We start from the raw sequence: 22,058 nt of genomic DNA on the forward strand, positions 1-22,058 counted from the left end.
TTCTACAACAATCCATATTGTTGTCCTGGTTTGAGAAAAACAGAAAGACAACCTCATATGTGAATTTAGAGAGTATACTTTTCTCCCATACCTTCTGAGAAAAACATATTCAAATATGCAGGACAGTTGGCTGAAAAATGAATGAAAGTATAGACATGAAGATATGGGGGCATCATGGTATTACAAACAACTGGTGAGAAGAAATAAAATCAAATGTAGAGTAAGTCTAAACAGTTATTGTTAAAGATTATACACTTAAAGCAAATGAGAAAACACTTTTGCAAAGTATTATAAATACAATATAAATAAAAATAATATATAAGTATTTTTATACCTATAATATTAAGAATGTTATAATCACATAAGATAAAGTACACATTTACTATGTATCTGGGTTTTAAGTCCCAGATTATGAAAAAGAAAATTGGGAATTGGGTTGAAAGTCATAGAATAAAACCACATTAAAGTTTCCACTTTATTCGGGAAGAATATACATATGCATACCATTTTTTACTTGATGTTGAAATTTTTTTAAAATTTCACACAAGCTTTAATTTTTTAAAACAAGTGAATTTACAAAGAAAGGGGTGTGCTGAATTGAAGAAATTGCAGTTTAAGTTTGAATTCAGATGCCCAGAATCCATGCTGGGTACTGATCTACCCTTGCCCTTTCTTTGTCCAGATACCAGCTTTTTTGCTGCCAACTTATCAAAATGAGTTTAAGAAAATCTTCATGGTGCACCAGGTAACTCAGAATTGCCCTACCTATCCTTAATCTGTGTCCCTCCACCAGTTGCCATGCATGTAAAGGGGTCTCTGATCTGCCTGGTCTCTCTCTGTCTGCCTCAAAGTGCCACCTCACAGGAGACCCACATCCATCCCACGCACCAACACCTGGGGCTCACACCCCCTACATGCCACAAGCTCGGACCATCAACAGCTGCTTTGTGTTGCGCTTACCAAGTTCAGCTTGCTGTTAAAGGACCTTATGGCACTACTTCTCTGTTATGACACTGACTCATTTGGACCTGAGATTACCCACATGGAGATTTCTGGCCCAGCCCCCTGGGTTTCCAGCCAGCCTTTACAAACATAGTTGGGGAAGGATCCTCTTCCCAGAGGTGTGCATGGATTATCCCATCAAGTGTAATTATAGGACCAAGGAACTGGTTCTAGTTAGTGGCCCTGAATCTGAGAGCCTTCTCTCTGTGCTTACATTTGCATACTGGTGTGTGTGGGGTTCCAGGAATTCATAACACTTCACGTCTCATAACAAAGCCACCCTGTGAAGGACTAACTCAGCAGGACCCAGAAATGTATCCATGGTCCCCATCCTGCTTCCTGCTAGAATTCTCACTCCTTGAATCACCTCTCAGAATACAGCCAGCACTGAGGAACTACTGAAAAGCCACTGTATTTGCTCTCCTCTGTTTGCTTTTGACACCTTTCCTGCTTCAGGGGGACGTGATCCGGCTTTTAGGTTTAAAAGAGCCCGCTTCTGAGCACTAGGTTCCATTGAGGAGTGAAAGTAAACAGGAAGGGAGAAGGTTAACCCTTCTTTATAACCTGTATGTTAAATAATGTCAACAGGATGCTGAGAACAAGATCTGTCGAGGAAATTCCACAACTAAATGATGAAACTTGATGGTACTGGAATGGAGAAGCCTGGATGGTGTTTGCTTTGATCTAAGGACCTAGTCACAAGAGGGTCTGGGAGGAGAGAGTTTAGAAACAAAGGAAAAAAATTAAATTAAATAATCCAAAGAGTATGACTGTTGTTTGGTGGCAGCTAGGGCTGGGTTTCCACCTTAGAGGAGAAATCAGATCAGGAGCTCAGAGAAACGGACTTTCTTTTGATTCAGATTTAGAGATTTTAGGAGAAGGGGTTGTATGTTAGTTTGTCCCCAGTGTTTAGAATTTTTTTTAAATTTTCTATAAAGAGACTAACTTCAGCCTCAGAAGAACATATTTAAGTTAATGAAGAGATATGAGGGGCAGAATATTACCTCCTTTCTTTCCATTCACCTACCCCAGGGGACACATTCCCATGTGGGAATGCTTAAACTTTCCCCACAGTTTTTCTCAGAGACATCAAAAGATGCTGAATTACGTTTAATAGTTTACAATTGGAATTTGTCTTTATGAAAACGTCGGGCTGTGTAATTTATGGAAATTAGGCATGCATGCATCTCCATTGTGTTATGAGGCATTACGATACAGTAGGATTAGGCAGAAAGACAGAGATCTCATGATATACGAAAATACTTTGTGTCTAAACACTGCCCAGAGGTTGGAGAGGGATTTTAAAACGCTATTGTCCATCACAAAGGGGGTAGTTTCAAGAATAACCTAGTTTTGTTGTCGCTGTTGTTTTTGTTTTTAATGGAGGGAGGTAGCTCTTTTGTGTATTTGTTTCATATGTTACCCCGAAAACCACATGATATTATCACCGTGTTTTACTTTAGAAGGGATTCTTTTTAGTGTGTTGTGTTGTTTTGCAAATAGAAAGACAGGGTTATATATGCTTCAGATAACTCTGCCTTGGGATGATTTTCAATTGTTTAAGCTAGAAAGTCTAGCAATTTCTGATAAATATTGGGATGAGCAAATCTGTAATTTTCAGAGATGTCTGGATGATTCCTTTTTCTCTTTAATAAAGCATTACTCAGTATGAACTCTGTAAGTGGAAAAAATTCCTTTGGGTTAAAACATATTGGGTCTGCTATGTTAAATTTGGAAGAAAGGCATTTCTTTTTTTGACTCTTAAGTTTCTTGGAAAACACTCCTCTGAAGGTTTTAGAAACAAAAAAGTCAGCCACAATAATAATCATGATAACTGGTAATAATAAAAATAGCTTCCTTTTCATGCATGCCATTTATTTTTCAAAGATTAGCCACATACATGTATTTAGTTATCAAAGCACTTTCACTTCTCTGAAAATTCAGCTCGATTTACCTTTACAATATTTGCTCTCAGCCAGTCAGGAATTGAATGAAATTTAGCAGGTGTTGCTTTGGCTTTCTGAAACTGTAAAGAAATTCCAGAGATGTCCACACTTACACTTGCTGAGGGCTCTGTGGAACTGTGCTCAAAAATTACACACTATTTAATGAATGGTTCCATAATTCTTTTTTTCAGCTAATGACACTGTGGACATGCAATGTCTGATTAAATAGAAGAAATCAGGATTAACTTTGATTATTTGGAAAGAATGTAGCTGCATATCAAATAACTTCCTCAATCTGGCTTAAAAAAAAATAGAAAAACACTGGCTACAAGTCACTGAAAAACATGGAACCCAGTGGAAAACTGGATCAGATGAGCCATATTTATAGCCGTACCAATAAACACATTTCAAATTCTGTTTGTTGGAGGCTCTCATTTTGAACAAGGAAAAAAACTGCTTCCTTTGAAATGGGAACCCTGCCATCTAGTGGGATGTTTTGGTATCACGTCTTAGACCATTTTTTGACATACTATAGAAATAGGTAAAGTTAAATCTTGATTCATTTTAGAGTTGTAGCATTTCAGAACTATTTTATAGGTTGAGAAATTGAAGCAGGTGAATTGAAAGATGTTCCCCAAAGTCTCACCATTAGTTAATGATGTTTTTTAAATAGTTCAAAATAATTGGCGTCTCACATACAATATTTTACTACTTAGACCCATGATTAATTCTATTTCATTTTTATCTAACATTTTTGCAATTTGCATTGCTATTTATCAATGAATACCTTTTTAATAATTCAAAATTAATCTATAAAACAAATTCTGTATTATTTTCTAGTTAATTATTCCTTTGCCTAGAGGCAAAATTTTAATAGCTCATGAAAATGGTTTTTTTGGTTTGTCTTATTTTTGGTTTTGGTTCTCTCTCATGGAAAAAGTAATCCAGAGTTAGGTAATAATATTCTGACTCATTTTTATACTTCTCTGAGTCTTTAACTTTTCTTTTGAGCTTCCTAAATAATAAATGACTTAGTTTTTTAAAAATCATAGTATTATGTGTGTTAAAATTCATTTGCTTTTTAAAAGAAAACTGTAACAAATTGGTGAAGGAATATTTCTTCCCTCGGGAGAATCACACAACTGGGAAAAACTAATTATTCTATCATATTAAAATACTATCTTCAAGTAATAAGGACTCATTCATTTATTCAATAAATGTATTTTAGATCCCTACTAGGTGTCAAGCATGGGGACAGTACAATAAATGGCATAGTTCATTCTTAAAAAAAAAAAAAAATGAAGCAGCATAATTTTAAACACAAAGAGAAAAAAATTTTTAAAAAAGAACTCTTGAGTATCAGAATAAGAAAACATACCGAAAAATAATCACATATGTCGTGGGCACACCGATAGAAGCATCTGTGTAATGCACAATAGAAACTGGTTAGCTCTGTAGTGATGTAGGTCTGGGAAGATTCCACATAGAGAAACACTTGATCTGCAGAGAAAGAATCAACAGAAGTTTCCCAAGTTGGTGATTAAGCGAAGGGCATTTGGAGATGAGGAGTAGACCTGGCGAAGTATCTCAACATGATCAGGAAAGGGAAAAGTTCAGTGTGATCAGAGTATGTGTTTAGAGGTGGTATTAAGCTAATTAAAAGAAGAAGCCATTAAACTGAGGGGGGTCTCATGCCATGGCAGTCTAAGTGAGTAAGCCAGCCAAAATCTAAGCCTGTAAATACCTCAAGGTTGTGAAATCAAAACGCTAAGGACAACCAATCAGGAACAGCCATCTAGACTGTAACCTACAGCCAATCAATAATTTTCTTACTCTGCTTCTGCCTTTTCTCTATGAAAGTCTCTCCTGAGCTCCTGTCAGTGGTGGAATACTCGAAACTATCCAGCTGGGCGCTGCTTGATTCCAGTTGATTTTTGCTCAGATAAACTCTTAAAAATTGTAATATACCTCAGTCTAACTTTTAACAGTGGACACAACCAGACACCAGGAGGGAGTGGGCAGGACTAGATCTTTAGGAAGCCTTGATTCTACTGGGATAGCATATGGGCAAAGAACTTAAATCCCCTTCTCATCACCAACCACCCGAAAGGTGTTCTCCTGGTCCAGAAGAAGTGGGAGACAGTGTGAAGTGGAGAGCACTGGGCTATCAGTCAGTAGGAAAAGGGTTTGGTTTGGAAAATCTACAGTGTGACTTCTTGGAAGAAGATTGAGTCAGGTTACAATTACCTGGCCTGTCCCCTTTTCTGTAAAGGACAAAGCCCTGGCAAAATATTTATTTTATAAGCAGTTTGTAAAGAAAAAAAAAAAAAAAAAGGTTTTGTAGTTAGATGCACTTTTTAATATAGTATAATTTATTTTTAGAAAAGTGTTCCTAAGGGAACATAAATTTTCATGAATTTTCACAAACAAAAGTGTAAGGAGCTCCCAGATCAAGAAACAAAACAGTAGCTTTGGGCTTCCCTGGTGGAGCAGTGGTTGAGAGTCTGCCTGCCAATGCAGGGGACACGGGGTCGAGCCCTGGTCTGGGAGGATCCCACATGCCGCGGAGCAACTAGGCCCGTGAGCCACAACTACTGAGCCTGCGTGTCTGGAGCCTGTGCTCCGCAACAAGAGAGGCCACGATAGTGAGAGGCCCGCGCACTGCGATGAAGAGTGGCCCCCGCTTGCCACAACTAGAGAAAGCCCTCGCACAGAAACAAAGACCCAACACAGCAAAAATAAATTAATAAACTCCTACCCCCAACATCTTCAAAAAAAAAAAAAGAAAACCACAGCTTTACTCCTTAAAATAACAAAAGAAAAACAAACAAACAAAACAACAACAACAAAAATGGTAGCTTTACTCCAGACACCCCGAGGAGGCAGTCCAGGAGCTTCCCTATAAGGGCAGCACCCTCCTTCTAACATCATGGATTTGTTTTGCCTATTTTTGAATCTTATCAAAATGGAAGCTTTACGGTATTCCCACTGTTGTGTCGCTGTCCTCTAAAATACTGAATTGAAGAGTTACACCCGTTTCTTTCCTGTAAGACTTTTCATCAGGGAGGATCAGTGTGCAGTGTGCCCCACATGGGGACATCTGGCTTGAAAACCAAAATAACCTTCCTAGAGTTGCACCGTAGGCAGCACTGACTCTTGGTAAAATGTTGAATTCTGGTGCATGTGCATCTTCTTCTAGGTCTGGGGCTGAAGAGCTGGATAATAAACAGGTTATGCTTTGTAGGCCGCATGCAGCCTCTATTTCTTGCTGTTCTCCCTCTCCCTCTCCTCTTCCTCTTCTCTTTCTTTCCTTTCTTCTTTCATCCATTTAACTATGTAAAAACCATCCTTGGCTCACTAGTCATACAAAAACAGGCTATGGGCAGTGTCTGGTCTATAGTTTGCCAACCCACATCTGATCCTGTCACGATTTCCATAGCAATCAAGCTTTTGAAAATAGTCACTCTTTCCTCCCCAGCACAGGAAGGAAATGGATTTTTCCAGTCTCCAGAGAAACCACTCATTGGTGCATGTTTGCTCCATTTTTACAAGCACATAGAACATGTTGATGGGTTTCTGCATGCCCGTATTAGACCTATGGCTCTGTCCCACGGAGACCTCATTATAGAAGCTAAAATGATTGATGAGGCCTGGCTGGGCCCCTGCCAGCGTCAGTCTCTATATGCCTATCTCTTCAACTGGGCAGGAGAGCCAGGTCTATATTTCACTTATCCTTCCAAGAACACTTATCTGTCCCAGGCGGGAGAATGTGCTCTCAGTCCTGGACAGAGCTGTGATTCTCTGCCAGGGCTCTATTTTCCCTCTCAGTGAAGTGGCTGAGAGTTCAGGGAACTGGCTGTCTAAAGCTCATTGCTACAAAACACCATGTGCAGCCCTGAGGGGGAATCTTCCTCGCATGGTTCTAAGCCCCATCTGAGGCTCTGGACAAGTCCTGATGGCTTGGTTAACAGCTGAAGTGCAGTAGGAGTCCTGGCCAACACTTGGTAGGAAAAATTTCATCCTGGCTTTGGAGAGTGACCTGAGGTAGCCTGGAAGCTTAGAGGGTGCGATGGTTAATTTTATGTGTCAATTTGTCTAGGTTATGGTGCCTAGATATTTGGTCAAACACCAATCTAGATGTTGTTGTGAAGGTATTCTTTAGATGTGACTAACATTTAAATTTAAATCAGTAGACTGAGTAAAGCAAATTACCTGCCATAGTGGAGGTGGGCCTCATTCAATCAGATGAAGGCTTTAAGAGAAAAGTCTAAGGTCTCCCAAGAAAGAAGGAATTCAGACTCAGGACCACAGCACCAACTCTTCTCTGGGTCTTCAGTCTTTTGGCCTACTCTGCAGATTTCTACTTGCGAACAGCCACAATTGGGTGAGCCAATTCCTTAAAATAAAATTTCTCGAGATAGAATCAGAGATATATCCTGTTTCTTTAAATCGAGCTAACCTACTCATACAGCAGGGATCAATAAGGCAAATAACCATCATCACTGCAGTACTTTCAGAGGTCCTGCCCCAGCACTCTCTTTGGGTCGTCTGTTTCTATTTCACTCCGAATTCCTTCCTGCTCTGCGTACTTAATTTCTTACACGCATCACTTCATTACTGCCCTTTTAATTTAGTGATGGTACCAGAATTGCTCTAATTTGACTTTTGAATATCCTCCAACCTTTCTCATTTCTTTCTCCCTCCCTCTCTCTCTCTTTCTCTCCTATTTTTCCTGTGACAAGTAGTATTCTCTTGACCTATTTGTAACCCCACAAGACACATCCCTAGAACCAGGGTACTTCATCTCTAGAAGCAGGGTAAAAAGTTTGTATCTTCCATACAAACTTGCAGTGAGGATTAAAAGATATATTATGTGTAAATTAAATGGAAGGAGCACAGGTCATGGGGGCTGCAATATTTTACTGTAATTATGAGGCTTTAACAGCCAAGACAGGAAGCAGGGCAAAAATGGCTCAGACTTAGGAGCCTAAAATTTCCAGTCTCTATTCTTCTCTGCTTGGTGAGGATTCTGGTGACTGCCTTCAGAGCTCCTACCACCGTTGTAGATCCTACCTCTCATTGGTATCAGAAACCTTTCATAAGTTCTGATGCCTGATGTGGCAACTGCTTATCCAAAAACAATATAGCACTTGAGATTCCTCCAAACACAGACAAGGATATACATATCTTCTGAACATAAATAACTGCAGTCTTGCAGTAAATGCCAGCAAATTACTTATTAAAATTCAACTTTCATCGTGCCTTCCCCAAATATGAGCCAGACATGGCTTTTGGAAGTCTATGAGAAAAAGGTTGAAATTTTTAGCTGGATATTCAAGGCCACGTCCACCATGGTCCCAATTTATCTTTTCATTCCATTTCCCTTGACTCATCTACACACACTCTACTCTTTACCCAACTTGATCCATTCCGTTATTTTTAATATACTTTCCTTGCAAGATACCTTTAATTAAGCAATGGGATAGTCTCCCCATTGCATGCCTCTTGACCATATCCTGTTTACTCTGCAAAGGACAACGTAAGTTCCTTTTATTCTATGAAGCCATGACAGAATCCTCAAACACAGTGATGTCTGGAGTCCTACAGTAGTTATCAGTCTTCTGCCTTAGAACATCTTAAATGTCATTCAGAAATTGAATTTATTCCGAGTATTTATTATGTGGTAGAACCATGCAAAGTTCTGGGACACAGACATTGATAGGTTACCAAATGCTTCTGCTCATAAGTGAGGGAGCAGACACGTATTTAACTATGGTAATGCTTTTGGACATAAAAATTAAGACAACTTTCGTGGAAAATGAATGTTCATGCAGCCAAAAAGGGGAAATAATCCAGATGTCCTTCAGTGGGGTAAACAGTTAAATAAATAGTGGTACATTCATACCATGGAACACTACCCAGTAATAAAAAGGAACACAGTATTGATCCACACAACTTAGATAGATCTCAAGGGAATTATGATGACTGAAGAAAATTTATTTACTGTATGATTCCATTTGTATATCATTCTTGAAATGATAACATTATGAAGAAAGAAATCAGATCAGTGTTTACCAGGAATTGGCATCCCCTTGGAACAACTTGCCATGTTTATATAGATGGTCAGAGGACTTCAGGAGGTATACTACATAAAAAAGAAAAGCTATATACTTCCTTATATATTTGCTTATTATACTTGCCTATATGCTTATTTTAGAGTTTTCTTAGAGAATATGGGGATGAGTTGGTCATAGGTACATAGAAAATTCATCAATTTAATAAAAGGCAATTATGAACTTCAGGAAAAATCAAGTTTTACTAGAAATGATTCTAACATATACACTCTGACCCACCTGTGAATAATATATACACAATAATAAACACAGTATTGATGCAACCAATTAGCTATAATTAAACTGGGTGAATGAGAGAAGTGTTTGATAAAATGCTGAGTAGAAAGAGACAAGATTTGAGAGAATTAAATGTTCGTCTTCACATCAGAAGGATAATAACTGATATCTAATTTTGAAAAATTATGATATAGCAATATAAACATGTTATTAGGTGGTAGGATGTTAAATACTATAAGAAACAACAAAAAATTTTGAAAGTTATTTCTTCCAAGAAGGAAAAAGCCAGGTTCGTTTTTGGTTTAAAAAACATCCAGTGCTATTTTAATCATAAAGCCATCAGAATTATTGAACTTTTAAAAATTATGAACAGGATTACTATATAAATATAAAAGTAAAAATTTAAGTTTTTAACTTGGAAAGTAGTAATAGATAATCAGAGGTACAGATAAACACAAATGTATTAAGATGCTCCTCAAGGAGTTAATAATAATAAAGAAAGACTGGAAATAATCTGTCTCTAAACAAGGAAAGGATTAAATAAATGTTGGCGCATCCATAACTTTGAAAAGCATGAAGCCAGTAAAATGTTTTCAAAGAACATTAATAGCTTAGAAAGTTCACACATTTTATTAATGCTATGGGGTAAAAAGCAAGGTACAAATGATAGAGATCTAGTGTAAACACAAGTATATAAACAGAGGAAAAAAAGACTAAAGGAAATAACTAAACTTTTAACAGTTGCCAAGTCAATATGTTCATTTTTTCTGTATTCTTTTCTGAATTTTACAAATTTTTCAAATTCTAAGTGTTTTACTTTTATAATCTGAAAAACAAAAATTTAGTCTTCAAAAATCAATTAAATTTTCCTTGAGAAGTTTGGAACGTAGGATTTGAACTCAGATCAGTTTGATTTGGTGCTTCTTTCACTAGCATATGGATGAAAATTATTTCTGATTCTTATACCTGCAGTGACAGCTCATCAGATGATCAGTGAATATTTGCTAAGCCCAACGCAGAAGCCCTTCAATGTAGTTTCCTTAAAGCCCATGTGGTTAAGGGTCACGGCTCCCAGAATCATAATCCTTCGTGTAAACACACCTATGCCACATCCAACATGTCCTCTATATAAAGGAAACATTATATTCTACACTGTAGAGCTCAAAGCTTTGCTTCATCCATTTTTTTAAAAAATGGTTTTCACATTAGACTTACTCATTTGTGCTGAAGTTTAGAGCAGCTTCTGATCAGACTGCCTAATAACCACAGGAAATTGTTTGGGCAGTGTGTTAATTTGCTGTTCATGTATAACATCAATTGTGTGTGACAGAGCAAGACAAGTTTGGATACTAAAAAGCTCCAGGAAAAGTATAATCAGAAATAAGTGACAGCACACTTGACCTACTCTAGAACAAAGCAATTAACATCAAGTTTGCTAAGAGGTACACATGGGACCCAACAGAGGAAATGGGATATGGTCTGTTATCAAAACTTAAATCAGGTACCATGACACTTAAGTGAATTTTTGAGTCAGAATTGTGCTTTGATTGGCTTAAATTGTATATACTCGATAATTATGGTGGTTGGCAGAAAAAGGCAGATATGATCACCGTTCAAGAACAAACCCGATGCCAAATCTACTGAATTAACATTGGTCTTCAAATGTGACTGGGAGATAAGTGAAAATGGTTGAACTTTCTGCCCGTCACCAACACCACACACATATCTGTATACATTTTTCATGTCTGTGTGCTATCATCTTTAAAAGTCTCTTCTTTTTTGTCAATATAGGTGAATCTGAATTTGTATAAGAGGTACATTCTTAGTGTGAATCTGAATTTGTATAAGAGATACATTCTTATGTCCATTTGATTTTCTGTAAACTGAGGCAAGTTTTCTCCAACTGAAAATATCATGCCAGAGATGCATTCCATAAGATAAAAATGTTCATCCCCAAATACCTATAAAAACAAAATACTGAGCAAATATTTAATCCACCTGTATGTGCCAAACATTGAGAGGTATTTTCATTTTAATAAAATAATTAATGTTAGTATGCCTTACAGGTTCAAACCTCAGGTCTGCCACCTATTAAGTTGTGCAAGATCAGGCAATTCATATAACCTCTAAGTAGTACAACAATATAACTTGTCATCCAACGGCCAACTTTTTGGTAGTGAAAGAGGCAGTGTTGTCTGCCAAGACGACAAGTTAAGTCAGGGCTTCCCTGACAAACCATATGGTCTCCCTACCTCCCTCTAAGACTGTTTCTCTTTCCATAGACTAGCCCAACATCCCTAAAAGTGATGGGAGGACTATAAGAGTTACCAATGGGTGTACAAAGCACCCAACATAGCATCTGCCATGCAGAATGCTTTCAATGACTAGTAGCCCCCCGCCTTTATTCTCTAATGCTTTTGCCCAAGTCAAAGAGTCTACAGATTAGCAGGAAAAAACACTCAAGATCCATTTCATCAGATTTTATAGGTCTTACAAGGCTTTTTGGTCCCAACTTGCTTTTCCAGATTCATTTTTCATTACATCCTCCCATTTCCCAAACATGCATAACCATGCTTACACACGTGCATGCACGTGCAAACACACACACACACATTCTATAGTCTACATCATGTAATTAGTATTATCCTGATTTACTGGATTTCTCATTTTCTAAGAATAAAAGAATAATTTTCATGAATCTAAGCCTGTTTGTCAATAATTGCCCTGCCTCAAATTCCCTATTCCCTCTTCTTCATCTGCCAGTCTCTTATTTCATTTTAAGGACTAGCTAAAATCTAACTTCCTCGCTGAAATATGTTTATCAATAGTCGTTTTCTGTTTAACAAGTGGCCATGAAACTTAGAGGCTCATTGGGCTCATGATTCTGTGGATCGGCAGTTTGGGCAGGGCTCAGCTGGATGTTTCTGGGCTGCCTCATGTCTGCAGTTGGCTGCCTGGTCAGATGGGGGCTGCGTGGTCGGATGGCTCAGTTATACTCCAAGTGTTTCCTTATCGTCCAGCAGGTCAAGCTGGGTTGTTGGAAGAGAAACTGAGCAAGACTCTGTGAAATTTTAGGGGAGGAAAAGGTTTCCCTTAACCCTCTAGGAGTTCCTCTCTGAGTCTGAAAATTAAACCACCAAAGACAGATTGACAGGAGAAAAGCATACAAAATTAATTGATGTAAGTTTTATGTGACAAGGGAGCCTCCATAAGGAAATGGAGACCCAAAGAAACAGTGCTGTATTTGTATACTAGGTTTGATGAAGAGTGGATCGTTGTGGAAGAATATGACAGGTGAAGGAGTATGAGGCAATTATACTGAAGCAAGTTAGCAAGACCTGTTTGTTAGGATTCCTCTTGGCACACCTTTCTCTTCAGAGATAAGGATGCTCCTTTCCTCTGTGTATAGTAAGGGCATCTTTCACGTGAGGTTTTTATAACCTGTTTCAGGGACGAAGGGCGATGGGGGAAGAGGTCAAAGTGACCTTCCTGTTTCTACTGTTTCCTCAGACTCCTTCAGCTTAAAATATTCAGCATGTCAAGGTATCGTAATTTGGGGTAACTTGGGAAAGGCCCCTCAGATCCTACATCCAAACCTGACACAACACCACTTCTGCTGTCTGCTATTGACCAAAGCAAGTGTCAAGTCCAGCCCAAAATCAAGGGGTGGGACAAATAGATTCCACCTCTTGATGCCTGGAGCTGCAAAGTTACTTTGCAAATGATGTGGACACAGGGATGAGTGAAAAAATTGGAGATATTTATGTAATCAACATGTTAAATCTGCATTTACTCTTCTAGAGTGAGCTAGTGGACTTATTCTATATGCTTCCCTAGAATTTACTCCTTTCCCACCCCTCGCCCATGTTTTTTAACCCGCTTGTGCTTCTAAGAATACATAACCTTCCTTTGTTTAGCTTGGCACTAATGCATGAAAGTGTGTTGTAGATATTATATAGTAACTGTTGAATTAATAAACTGACTACATGCCAATATATAAAGTACCTATATATTATTAAATGTGAAATGATTAAACAGTGATTACTTTAAGCTCTTGCAAATAGTGCTGAAAGAGATATATATTTAGTTGTAATACACAATAGCAACCATGACATCAATATTTCTGCCCAATGGCAGGAATTCATTTTCAGCTTAAACTCTAATCAAAAAGTACAATTACTACATAATAATGATGGTAACAAAAGCCTTAGGCTGATTCATGTGAAATTTTTAATATTCAACCATTTGACCTACAAAAGCAATGGCAAATTTGATGGTTCAACCTAATAACGATGAGGCAAGATAGTTATTTTCCAGTTGTTAGTGAACCTGAGAAAGCAAAACAGTGTTGATGTTAGGCAGCATAGCTGAAAGGCTGAGCAAAATAGGGAGCAGACATTTTATGGAGCTTCCTTGTAGGGAGCAAACCCTCTCAGGATTAAATCGATAAAGGTGTATTATGGGCAACAGTCTTGGATATATGTGAAGAATATTTAAAATTCATAGGTTGTGTCCTAATACCCTTTATAGACCAGCAGTAGCAGAGAACGTGAAGAAGTTTACGGCAAACGATTATTGTGACGGAGTAGGAAGACACGGTGTTGAACACCTCCTATAGAATTGTGACTCAGTGCAGTGTTTTCTCTAAGAACCGTGTGCTACACAATGCTAGAGTACAAAATGTACTAAGGGAGTGGTAAAGCCAGTGACTAATTCTGTAGAGGGAAGTCCATGGTCATGATGCTTAAAAATAGCAGAAAATTAAGTTATAAATACAGGTACAGACTGCATATTAGAACAATTCTATGATTGTGGGGAAGTCTTCCCAAAGAAAGAGATATCTACTCACCATCCTTAAAGATGAGTACGATTTAGGAGGTTGGACCAGGGAGAGCTGGACCATGGTTTATCCCACTGTGGCTTGAGTAGGGATTGCATGCTTGGGGTGACTAGTTATATTCCTTCAATCTTCTGAATGATGATAACTAACATGTGTTTATTGCTTACTATGTGCCAATGTGCCGTATTCTCTGTGTGCATTATCTTGTTTAATCTTTTCCAAAATTCTGTGTGGGAAATACTGTTATCTCCATTTGATACATATAGAGCAAATCAATGCTTAGAATCCTTAAATTATTTGCTTAGTCACATAGTGAGAAATTGGCAAAGATCAAGATTTAACTCAGGACATAGCTTCTTAACTATTTTCTTGTCAACTGTTTTTAAGCCAATTTCTGGCCAATTATTTTGTAGTAATAAAAAAAAAAATAAATTTGTATCTGTTTTAAGCTTGTGTTTTTTTTCCTCAGTGCAAGACACTGATTTATTTTTGTACCTTGAACAATTCAAAGGCAGTGTTTTAAACATTGTAGATGTTTAATAAATATTGTTGGCTAAATCAGTCTTCTAAAGCACGGGTTGAAAACTATGGCCCACAAGCCAAATTCAACCTGCAGCCTGTTTTTGTGAGTGGTTTTATTGGAGCACAGCTATTGCCCACTCATCCACCTATTGTCTATGACTGTTTTCAAACAGCTGTGGAATTAAATAGCTGAGAAAGAGACCAAATGACCAGCAAAACATATAAGATTTATTATTTGGCCCTTTACAGACAAAGTTTGTATAATCCTATTCTAAAGGAAAGGAAAGAAAAAAATAATATATATAAACTCTGGCAAACTGATATATTGAGTACTTCTCATTCTTATATTGTTAGAAAATTTTCAAAAGTGAGACACTCAAGTGTCTAACACCACTAACTGTGATTATTTTGTTAATCTAGCCTTTTAATATCATAATTTTAACTGCCAGGCACTTTATGTGTTCTATTTTCTTTTTATTTTCTTTATATTTTTCTTTTACTTTTTTATTGGAGGTACTTCATGTGCTTATTTCATCGAATCCTCATAAGACCAGTTGGTAGAGATTATCATCACCATTTTATTAGTAAAGGAAGTAGAAATTAAAGATACTTGTCACTGCTCCACTGGGGGAACTGGAATCTGGACATAGCCATCTTGGACTCCAAACCCTAGATTCTATTTTCCCACTGTAGTTTCAATCCATTCTCATGTGGCAAAAACATCCTGATTAATTGCTTATGAACATATAGTGCCCTTTATTTTAAAATACCAGCCATCATTTCTCAGTGTTAGCACATAAATGAGAACATCCCATTAACACTTGAAAAATGTCAAACCCTGAGAGGTCAGGTGTCTGGTACTCCCAGCCATGCAGTGATTTACAGGAGGAGACCTGCAATTGAAGGCATTATTTCTCAGTGTTCCCGCATAGTTTGTAACCTTAGTGTCACAGAGTCTCAGGGTTGGACAGTTACTTAAATATCATTTTGCCTAACCCCCTACCCGAGGCTTGAATTTGTCATTAGTATCTCAGGGGACTTGGCAATTGGTCTCACACTGATGATGCATTTAGTCAGGTCCAGAGACTGTGATGGACGTTGAATGTGCTTCACCCCATTTAATCGCTACAGCACCTCTGGGAGATGGGTATTAATTTCATAAGATAAGGAAACTCAGGCTCAGTAAGATCAAGTCATTTGCCCAAGGTCACACAACTGGTAAGTAGTAAAATTAAGATTGAGAGCCAACACCGTCCAACATAAAACCCGTCCTCTCTCCTTGTCATCACTCCCCATCAGCAGCCTGACAGCAGAGAGGTATTGATGGTCCACTCAGCAAGACTAGTTATAACCTCTGAAAGACAGGGAAATTATAGGGGTGAATGTTGTTAACACTTTTGTGGTGGGTGACAGTGAATACATTTTCTATTAAAGCGAATATGCACTTGGGAAGAACTAGTCACATAAAAGTCACTTAAAAAAAAAAAACACCTTAAAATCTCTCAGCTACCAGTTTATTACAAATAAGTGGTCAGCCATGCCTCTCTGGCCAAACACTTAACAGAAAACCCACTCCATCCATGACTTCGGGCAAAACCAACCAGCCACACTTCAACCACAGCTCAACTCCCTCATAGTTTGGGCAGGCACGGGAATACTTTCAGGTCTCTGCTGGCTGTCATGCTGGCACCCTGTAACTACCTTGTATACCCGCATATGGGTAGTGAGATATCATTAGGTAGACACTGCATTTTTGGAAGCATTTAACTACTACACTAGTTAAACAAAACTTCTAGAGGGGTCACCCTACCTAGCTCACGTACACGTACACAAACACACACACACACACACAGGAACACTCCTCACTCCATCTCTCTGACACAATCCTTTCTACATGATGGGTGCTGTGCAACATTGAATAAAACATCATCTCAAACCCCGAAACACGGTGGGTTTAAGGAAGTGAGTATGCAAGATAAAAGAAATAAAGAGGCTAGGTAAATCAATACATAAATAGTGATTGACATTACTGTGTCTTTATTCTGAACAGGCACTGTGCTAAGTGATGCACTTCATTTATTCCACGCAGCTACTTGTGAAATAGCACATTTATCGCCCCCAGTTTCAAATGAGAAAAGCGTGCCTTAGGATTAACATGTTCAAGCCACAATTACCACAAGCCACGATTTGGATCCTGAAAGCATTTTTAATAAAGAAATCACAAAAGTAAAGGAGATTAAATTAAAACATACACATACATGCACACACACCCATACAGCAAAAAACATATACAAACCCAGAGAGAAGGCTCCCAGTTCCAGACAGAGCCAGTATCTCCTGCTGTGACCTTTCAAGGAAATTACGATTTTAGAGGAATCCCAGGACCTTCTGGTTCATTTCTGACATCTCCCTACCCCTCCAACCCCCTGCCGATTCCTCTCCGTTTGTAGCATTTCTGATCCAGCTATATCTTTTGTCCAAACCGCAAGCACTCACTTCTGGCCACCTTCCAGCCCCACTCCCGGCCCTTCCACACACACCTTACAGTGGCAAATCAGCACACTCAGGATTTTCTCAAGCTCTCTTAGGGGAAGCCAACAGATGTCAAGGTCTTTGAGTGTCCCTCTCCTCATTTTTAGTCTGGGGATAACAGTACCTGCATAGAGAATTCTTGTGTGGATAAGAGATGGGGATGTAAGTTGTAGGCAGCAAATAACAGTTATCTATTATGGAAATCACAGGCAGGGTACTTCTCTCACGTAAGGTTATGTTTTACTTTAACTGTTGAGAAAACCCTAGGATGGTGTTTTCAATTGGATGTGGTCATCCAAGGAGCTGGGTTTATAGCCTTAGCTATTCATTGAGTCAAAAATTATTATGGCTGCATTTTTTGTAAAGGCTGAATAATTTTATTGCCCTCAATGAGATTGGTAGCTGAGGAAGCTGAGGCAATGATGAAAATAATTAAATCGTGCTTCAGGGCACAAAGCAATCAAATACAGATGAATAGAAAGAAATTTTGCATTCCTCCCAGATTCTTTTGACCTCCTTTGACCACCCCCTGCACCCACCAGAACTTGATACTACCCACCGGATGAGAAAATGGAGCAACCGTGCCTTTCACCCACGGCTTAGTGAGCTGTGGGGGCCGTAGCCAAACAGGATCTGATCCAGACAGCCAGATGCTGAGGTTCTGCCAGAGACCAGCTTTATTTCTTTGGCTCCCTCCTCCGTTAGCTGATGTGAGGACTCCTAGTAGCATTATTTATTATAATTAATTGTTTCACTTCACTGATCAAAAGCTGCTTCCAAATCTGATCCAAGGACAAGTACAATCCCCGAAATTCATGAATCTTGACATTACAAGCCCCATAAACCTTCAATGAGGAAAGGCTGGACCTGTGTGCAGAAGTGCCCTTGCTGTACTTTCCAGGCATCGTGGATTCTCTGTGCAGAGCAGTGGAAGTGTCCAGCTATGTCTAGATTTGGGGCCCTCTGATGTCTTCTCTTGCCTTGGAGCCCCCATATGAAACAGTGCTCTTCTGCCTTAAACTGTGGCTATCCTTGCAAAAGAGGCTTTAAGAGAAAGGCATCCTTGTAAGTGCAACACATGCCACAATGCTCATTTCTAGATGGTTAAAAAGAGCAAACTTTGTCCCTGTGACATCAAAGGAGCTGTGGTAAAATCTATACCATTATGATCATGCTACATAAAGGCGTTAAGAAATTTTATTTCTATATTTCGTGTCTTTATCATAATTGAGACATTGTGTAATTTTTAGACTCTTCCCTTCCAATTCTTAAAGAAATAAAAAAATAAATAAAAATGATCATCATTACTGGGGTAAGCAAATAAGCTCTGTGGGAGGGAAGTTTACTACACGGTTTCATAAGAATGATTCCAAATATACATTTACTGGCTATGCTTTCACTTGTTCGGACTTGGCATGCAAACTCTAAGTGCCTTGAAAGTAGTTTTGCTGTCTTATATATGTTTTCTTCATCTTCACAAATGCATAGCTCTCCCCAGAGCTAATATTCAAGAAATATTAGTTGGTTGACTTGAGCTCTCTTTTAGTCTCAAGCTTCCTGGGAGTTTGTTTTCTTGTTAATTTGCTGCTGAGCAGTACTCAGCACCTGCTCTTCTCAACTTGACTGTGTCTCCTCCACCAGCCTAAACAGAAGGGTATAGAGGGAGACAAAGAGATTCAACCAAAGTGGGGGTGTGTCTTGAGGAGGTGGGAGACTCAGCATAGGACACTGGAGATCAGTAAGACATTCACTGCTCACATTGACTTTCTTTGACTTCCCTATTCAGCATTTACTGTAGCATTCCCTGTGGGTTCCTTGGGTATTCCTTGACATTGGTACTTTTTCTTCATTCATTGAGAGGTGATTTCTTGACAGGGAGGGCTGTGTGGCTATGTGGAATTGCATCTCTAATCCATGGATCACTAAATATAGAGGTAGAGTATGGATTGTGAAGTAGAATAGGGTTACTTTTTAATTTAAGTGATCAGAAACCTTTTGAAATTCGTATTTCAGAAAAACAATTGAAACAGTACTTACTTAGAGATATGAAAGATTTTTTATACTTTTCTATGATATGTAATTCAGAGATAAAGAACTTCATCTTCTCCTAGCTTATGTTGTAGATGTCCTTTTCTCAGTGTACTGCCAAAAATTATCTCCTCTTTTCACTCAAAGTGGAATTCTTCTCTATAGAAGTAAAATCTAATTCTCAACTGATTATATGATTATTTATTGAGTTTATGATATTGATGGAAAGGCTGCTTAGAGTGTGGGAAGATGTAAAGTTATAAGAAAGGTCTAAGAAGTGCTTCCTATCTGAAAGGAGCTCTTAATTTTGTAAGAACATAATAATACATACATGTATAAGATTACGGATTCATTCTAACCCCTGTGTTCCTACGATTCCCAGTCTGGAGGAATTGCAACAACATTCACACAGCCTCCCAATCCAGGATACCAGGAGTCACCCTGGACTCCTTTGTCTCTTTCATTCCCCCGAGCTAACTGGTCCAAAAGATCTATAGATTCTACCTCCATAACGTCTCTACATTAGCCTCATCCACAACATCCTCCTGACTTAGTTCTGGCATCCATTAGTTCTTGCCTCAATGCTTAGAATAGTCTACTAATTACTCTTTTTGTGTCAAATCTTGAATACCTTCAGCTCCCCAATCCATCTTCTACTCTACAACCAGGTTGATCTTTCTTAGAGTTTAATTGACCCTGTAATTTCCTTACTTAAGCAGGACAAAATGTAGATACTTTCACTTAATATATAAGGTCCTTAATAAGTTGTTCCCTGCCTGATTTTCTAATTCATCTTTTGCCATTCCCTAATCATCTATAAATGCCAAGAGGATGGGATCAAAAACTTTTTTGTGCAGCTCTGTATCCGTTAATACTTACCAAGGATGCTGAACACAATAGATGCTGATAACTTGGAATAAATAAACCCTTTGCTCCAATATAGCTAACCTATTTGTTATTTCATGAATGGCCCATATTGGTGCTGTTTCTGAGTCTTCTGACTAAACTTTTGCCTCTCCCTACAATGTTCTTAAGGACAAATTCAATTCAAGGAGACCATCCTCCAGAAGGTTTTCCCTGTTCCCCTTGACTGATTAAGGTGTCTCTCTGTTGTGCTCCCATACCCCTCCAGGTTAGCTCTGTTACAGAAATTGCTGTGCTTTCTGTGATAACAGATTCATTTCTCTCTGGCTTCCTCTAGACCGAATGCTCCTTGACAGCAGGGTCCATGTTTTATTTGGTTTTCTATACCATGTGCTATCATTGTGCCTGGCTTAAAGTAGGCACTTGATAAATGCTTAATAAACCTATGAATGAGTTGTATGAATATACAAAAGCATAAGAGAGAGCAAATAAATTAATAGATAGATATATTGACCTGAACAGCGCACAAGGCTATATGTACTATTAAATGTAGGCATTTGAAGAGGAGTACAATCTCCTAAGAGGAAGACTTCTCTCTTAGTCAGCTCTTTGGAAATGACTTTCATGTTCGTGTTGAGGGGACTTTCTGGTGTAAAGAACAATAATTACTATTTTTTCTTCAGTTCAATTTATTATTACATAGTATTTCTCTAAATATTCACAGATTTCTTACATAACTGATAACTCAAAACTATGTGGATTTAACAGATTAAATATTCCCCAACATTCAAATTGATTACATACTTCTCAAGTCAAAATGTGAAAGCTGCATAAACTGTGTAAACACTTTAAAAAGCAAACATGAAATAGAGTGAACACAGAATAATCAGTACTCAGCCTGGCTAATCCTTGTCTTTATTCATCTCAGCTAAGCATCATTTTTCAGATAGATTTCTTTGATCAGCAATCTCTATCATTCTCTCTCATAGTTCCCTGAAATTCCCCTCAAGCATTAATTGAACTTGTACTTATATTTTTGTTTGTTTAACTGTTTATCATTTCTCTCCACCACCGGTCCATGTAAACCCCACAAGGTAGAGATAACATCTACTTAATTTAGCTCTAAATTTGCAGTACCTAATGTAGTGCTTGCATATAGTCAGCAGTCAGTAAGTGTTCATTAAATGATTACATGTGTTTGTTTAATGCCTGTAAACTCTGTGCAGGCAGACATGATCTTGATTTTCTTTGCCATCGCCCCCTATGCACGCACTCACACACACACACACACTCACACCCGATGTATAGATGGTACTAATAAATATTTGGTGAATGAATACTAAATAGCCTTCTAAAAAAATCTCCTCATATATGACCTTGAAGCCTTCCAAACCATTTTCCACAATACGGTCAACATGATCTTGGAAAAATGTGAATCTCATGATACCGATCCCCTACTTTAAGCTTGTTAAGTATCATCTCCTTGTTCTTAGAATAAATTCTGAAATTCTTAACAAAGCCCACAAAGCCTCACCTTTCTTATCTCAGGACACCTACCCTCTCCTTTTCTGAGTCCTCATCATACAGGTGTCTCATCACTCTCTGAAATGGGACTTGGTGCTCCCTCGCTAGGACCTCCTTCCTGTGTCCTTATTCATGTATGCTCTTCCCTTCACCTGGCCAATTCTCTGCTTTGCTCTCCTTAAGTTCACATCTTAGAATAATATCATGTCCTCTGTGAAGACTTTCATGAATGCCCCACCCCACTATCAGGAAAGTTCAAATCCCCTCTGTCATATGCTCTCTTAGCGCTCTATACTTCTCTATAGCACTCACCACAATATAATTAAATACCAAATTTGTGGTTGGTTGATTAAAGTCTGTCCTTCTAGAAACTGAAATCCACAGGTTCAGAGAGTATATCATTCTCATTCAACCCCAAATTTTTTAGCAGCTATCAGTGTCTTATCCAGT

This window comes from Monodon monoceros, unplaced genomic scaffold (genome assembly GCF_005190385.1).
Source record: "Monodon monoceros isolate NGI ecotype Baffin Bay Population unplaced genomic scaffold, NGI_Narwhal_1 Super_Scaffold_20, whole genome shotgun sequence".
Taxonomy (NCBI): Eukaryota; Metazoa; Chordata; class Mammalia; order Artiodactyla; family Monodontidae; genus Monodon; species Monodon monoceros.